We start from the raw sequence: 6,024 nt of genomic DNA, 5'->3' as shown, positions 1-6,024 counted from the left end.
CTCCTGGAGCTTACATTCTAGTAGAAACCTCAGAGACGATTCCTCTGAGCAATATATATAAAGAACATCTCTCTCCACGATTTATTTTTCCTAGCACTTATACCGTGTATATTTATGCTCCACCTCCTGCCAAACAAAACTCCAGAATAGGAAATTTGTTTTGACCCATGCTGTATCTCCAGTACTTTAGAAGACTGCCTGGTATATTTGATGGGTGTTCAATAAAATAGTTGGATAAATTATTTGAATATTTGTTGAATAAAGTAATTGGATATGGGATGAGAGAAAACAGACACCAAGAATGATTTGAAAGGAAGAAACCGGCAGAACAACAGTGATTATAGTGACAGGCCCAGTAGTCTAGGCTAGATAAGGATTAAAGCAGGAGAGGGGTGCTGGACAAATGTAAAAGAATGCAAATGAATCAGCGACCCTACATAGCATTTTCTCAAGTTCCTTGTCCTTCCCTTTTGCCTTCATAAATAATGATCTTATAACCTCCTCCCTTTCCAATCTGATATCAAACAGCACACAATAGGTGCAAAAGGAGAATATCCCTTGAGAGCATGAGAAGGGAAACCAGTGGTACTAAAGCCTCCTTCAGGGTGCATTATTATTACTATGTGTGTGTGTGTGTGTGTGTGTGTGTCTGTGTGTGTCTGTGTGTGTGTGTGTTTGTGTGTGGTATGCGGGCCTCTCACTGTTGTGGCCTCTGCCGTTGCAGAGCACAGGCTCCGGACGCGCAGGCTCAGTGGCCATGGCTCACGGGCCCAGCCACTCCGTGGCATGTGGGATCTTCCCAGATCGGGGCACGAACCCGTGTCCCCTGCATCGGCCGGCAGACTCTCAACCACTGCGCCACCAGGGAAGCCCCAGGGTGCATTATTAATAGAGCTCAATATTCAACTTCGATTTAGGTAACAACACGGTGGGCCCAGGTCAAATGCTACATCTCCATGAATGCTTTGCTGACAATTTCCCTCTAAAATTAATTCTCCAGTGATCCTTCCTCCATTTTGTTTACTAAAGCATTCATACATACCACATCTTGACAACCTTTTACGAGATTCGACATTAATATTTTTCTATTACTTTTAAGTGAAATTACTTTCGTGAACTTTTAGAATGATGCAGAATTTAAGTAAATCTTTTCTACCTTTTCTGTCATTTTTGAGTAGTGTTCAAATATTTGATTGCATGCTTTCTAAGATTTTCCTGGCTGTGTTCCCCTCCCACAGTTGAATCTAGGCCCTCTCAATCCACCGTGTCTACCCTGCGAATTAGGATTCCACTTTCAGTTCTTTCTCCTCAGTGTGGGGTCCCGTCCTTAAAAGGAGTCTTGCCTTGACAGGTCCATTTTGAGAGTTCACTGAGGTAAAGTATTCCAGTCTCTCTAATCCTTACTGTGGGTACCTTGTGCTCACTATTGGAGAGGAAAAACTCCCAGTTTTAGCAGGCTCACTTGAGATTCTCCTTTTCAAGCCTGTCAGATGCTACCCCAATTCTTAACTTCTACTCACATAGAAATCAGTACCAGGCAGGTTGGTCTTTTGTCCCCATCCCGATATTTGTGGGTTCGTGGGAAAAGCTCGTAACCTAGTTTAATTGTCAATGCTGTCCAAAAATAACTGGTTTTGTTATCTAGATGTATTTTTTCCATTTTCCCAGAACCGTTAATAATACATTATAGTTAATCATCACACTATGTACTGGATTCCCGAGATCAATAATTTATTCAACTTTACAGCCAATGCTAGGCATACTTTCCCAGTGAACAAATGGAGGCTGAGGGCTGGCTTGAAAAGAGGCTAGAAAGATGTGTACTCAATCTTGCCAACTGCCCAGTTGAAACCCCATTAGCCTCTGACACAAGGCTAAGTTTTAGGTGATTAGCAGTACTCGAATTACTATAATTATCTTAATGGGGCAGGATACAATGTAACATTCTAACAAGTAGGCAATAGCCTCTCCAACCTTAACCATAGGATGTCATGAAAAGGTGATATCCAGATTGGGATGCACATGCCCAGCCCAGAAAGTTCACTTAGTTATACATTTCAAAAAAAATAATACTTAGGGCCTTTTTCCTTCTGTTCTGCTACCTATGCTTGAAACCTCTCAGGGGCAGTAGTAATGCAGTACACTTAAACCAACCAGCACTATTTAAAAGATTACATACTTCTTAAAGGTTCATTAAAACTTTACAATTGTTTATTCAAAACTTTTAAGTATTAGTTGACATTAATTAGGACCAAGATTTTCCTTGATATTAAAATCATGCTTCAAACTAAACTGTCCTGAAAATCTCCTCTGCTTTTTGTATTGACAATAAAAATGACTAAGTAACGTAAAACACAGTTGAGAACTACTACCTATGTATCTATACCTACTATATATTTATAAATTGCTATTTACTTGTGATATATTAAAATTACAAAATCTAAGTTAAATAAGTCTAAATGCAGGAATTATTTTATTTGAACCTTTAAATAACATATAAAAGCCTAGGTTATTGCAGTGTTTGAATCCAAAGGTCTTATGTGTTTATTGGCTACTCATACTATTTTTGAACAAAAATATTTAGACCTCTCTAAAAGCATAAAGGTGAATGGCAGCTTGATTTTTCTGGTTCCATTAGTTTTAGAAAATCCGTATGACTTAACAGATTCTATACTGTTTTCTGATACAATCGTATGTCCACAAAGAGATATGCCTTGACTTTCTCAAACACTTAAAAAGAGTTGATTAAAACTTAGAACACAGAAAACAGTTAAAGGATGTCCTGGTTTTACTCTGCTTCTGGATCATCCAGACAGTCCAGTTAAACATCTTTACTCCTAATACTTCCATTTAGTCCTTTTCATTTTTTAGCAATAATCAACTCATAATTTTCAAAACTCTCATGGTCCAAGTAACGGGAAAAAGAAAACTCTACTTCATAAAAATTCCAAATAACTTATATTGTCTTACAGTAGCAAATAATTTGCTACTGTAAGACAGTCATCATAAAATTTAAAAAAAGAATACAGCATAAGTCTTAAATATTGAAGTTCATTCCTATCACATTGAAAACTGTAGCAATAATACAGCATTTCTTTTTAATTATCACAGGTAATTTCAGTTGATAACACACAGTTTAATAAAGCAAGCACCTGAGAGTAAAATGTAGTTCTTAAGTAGTTCAGATGGCTAGAAAAAAGTTCAGCTTCAGGTAGCCCAGTATTCCTGCTAGGGAGATATCCAGATTCTCCATACTTCTATAAGCAGAAAACTATGATATTCACAAGCTGCCTACTCCTTTAATTTTACTTTTGATTGAAGTATAGTTGACTTACAATGTTGTATTTATTTCAGGTATACAGAAAAAGAATTTAGATTCTTTTCCCTTATAGGTTATTACAAAATATTGAGCATACTTCCCTGTGCTACAGTAGGTCCTTGTTGGTTATCTATTTTGTATAATGTGTATCTGCTAATCCCAAGCTCCTAATTTATCCCTCCCCCACCCTTTCCCCTTTGGTAACCATAAATTTGTTTTCTATGTCTGTGGGTCTATTTGTGTATTTACGTTCATTTGTATTTTTTTTTAAGATTCTACATATAAGCAATATCATATGATTCCTAGGTCCATCCATGTTGCTGCAAATGGCATTATTTCATTTTTTTATGACTGAAATATTCCATTGTGCATATATATCACATCTTCTTTATCCATACCTCTGTTGATGGACATTTAGGTTGCTTCCATGTCTTGGCTATTGTAAACAGTGATGCTATGAACACCAGGGTGCATGTATCTTTCAGAATGGTTTGCTCCATATATATGCCCAGGAGTGGGAGTGCAGGATCACATGGTAGGTCTATTTTTAGTTTTTCAAGGAGCCTCCATATTGTTCTCCGCAGTAGCTGCACCAATTTACATTTACATTCCCACCAACAGTGTAAATGCGTTACTTCTTCTCCACACCCTCTCCAGCATTATTACTAGACTTCTTGATGACAACCATTCTGACCCACATGAAGTGATAACTCGTAGTTTTGATTTGCATTTCTCTAATAATCAGCCATGTTGAACATCTTTCCATGTGCCTTTTGGCCATCAACATTTAGGTCTTCTGCCCATTTTTCCTTTGGGTTGTTTTTTTGATATTGAGCTGTGTGAGCTGCTTGTATATTTTGGAGATTCTTGTTAATTGGCTTATACCAATCAAATCTCTTGTTGGTCACATTGTCTGCAAATATCTTCTCCCATTCTGTAGGGGTTTTGTTTTGTTTGTGGTTTCCTTGCTGTGCAAAAGCTTTTAAGTTTAATTAGGTCCCACTTGTTTATTTTTATTTCTATTACTATAGGAGATGGATCCAAAAAGATATTGCTGTGATTTATGTCAATGCCTACTCTTTTTAAATATCTGGTTATCAAAATTAATTCAGAGTCAACAAGTCTATATATCTATGATTTTAATCCACTGGCTCTGGTTCTGCCCTCCAAATATGGAACATGTTAAAATGATGAGGCTAGGCAAAGTGATATCAAATGCTCTTCCTGGTCCTATGTGATCCAAATTTTATTTCCTCTTCTAAGGGACAGCCCTTTAAGTATTTGAAGACTTCTATCAAGGACTCATCCAGGTCATCACCTTTCTATAGTAAATGTACCTTTTCCAATTATTCATATGACAATATTTCAGACCTCAAGCTTCTGGCTCTCCTTCCTTAAATATACTAAATGTTTTCCCTTAAAATCACAGTACTCCAAAACAACACACAAGAGGTAACTTGAGCCGTGTATAAAAAGATTAAGGTTCCAACTCTTCTATTCATAGCAATCTGAACTCTCTCCAGTTCAGCTCATTTTTAAGGTGGCTTAGATTGACTTAAGTTTTAGCAGGAGCCGTTAACTGACTCATACCAATCAAATTTCTATATATCCACACGCAGTTAACATGCTTTCTTTTATACACTCAAGGAGCATTTATTGCATACCTATGGTATGTATGTCTTACACAATACACAATGCTAAGGACTAAACATTTATTCTAGCAAAGCATGACACATACACAGAATGAGTTGCCAGCCTAAAGGAATGAGGACAAAAGAGGAACTTTTAGGATTTTTGGTAGGGTGTAAGATTTTAGGATAGGTAAGTGAACAAGGAGTGGGATAAGGCAAAAGGAAAAAAAAAAAAGCTGCTCACAGGATATTCCTATAGCTCATCCTAAGATTTAGGCAACAAGAAGTCATCGAAGAATTTTTAGCTTAAAAAAGACAACTTCCCGTTGAAAAACATCCCACAGATGGCAATTAAAAGGTCAAGGTGTCCAAATCAGAAGACTATACTGCAGCAACTGGGGCAAATGATGAGCATCTTTACCACAGTTATCACAGGGGTGAAAAACAGCCAACACGTTGATTTTGAAAGTTGAGTATCACCAAATGAAGGCATAAAAAAATAACTGTATACTGACATTAACCAGTTAAATTCTGTATTGTAAGTATCTTTTTATGTCTACATTTGGTGATACTCAATCTTTCAAAAATATTCCAAGTGTATTTAACATTACCCTCATGGCAGGCTTAGAAGTACCCTGGAAGCTTAAAGTTTCTAGGGAATTCCCTGGCGGTCCAGTGGATAGGATTTGGCGCTTTCACTGCCAGGGACCGGTTTCAACCCCTGGTCAGGGAACTGAGATCCCACAAGCTGCGTGGCGCGGCCAAAAAACAAAAGGCTTCTAGTTTTCCCCTTCCAGTACAAGAGAGAAAAAATTACGACCTCCCATACTCAAGGACTAGATTGGGTGAGAGTGGTATTCTTAATTTTAAGTGGCGCTTTACAAGCCATGGAATTTGCAATTACTATGACAATACCAAGAAGTTATCATTGCCAAATACAGAGTTCATGCTGTGAAAATACATCCTTTCGTCACCTAACTGTACGGTGTACTTAACTATCATCTACTTTTATTTTGCTCTTCCTAATTTATTTTTGCGGGTATTTTTTTGGGGGAGGGTTGTTTTATTTTATAT

This window comes from Phocoena phocoena, chromosome 12 (genome assembly GCF_963924675.1).
Source record: "Phocoena phocoena chromosome 12, mPhoPho1.1, whole genome shotgun sequence".
Taxonomy (NCBI): Eukaryota; Metazoa; Chordata; class Mammalia; order Artiodactyla; family Phocoenidae; genus Phocoena; species Phocoena phocoena.
Note: the sequence above shows the minus strand (reverse complement) of the source record.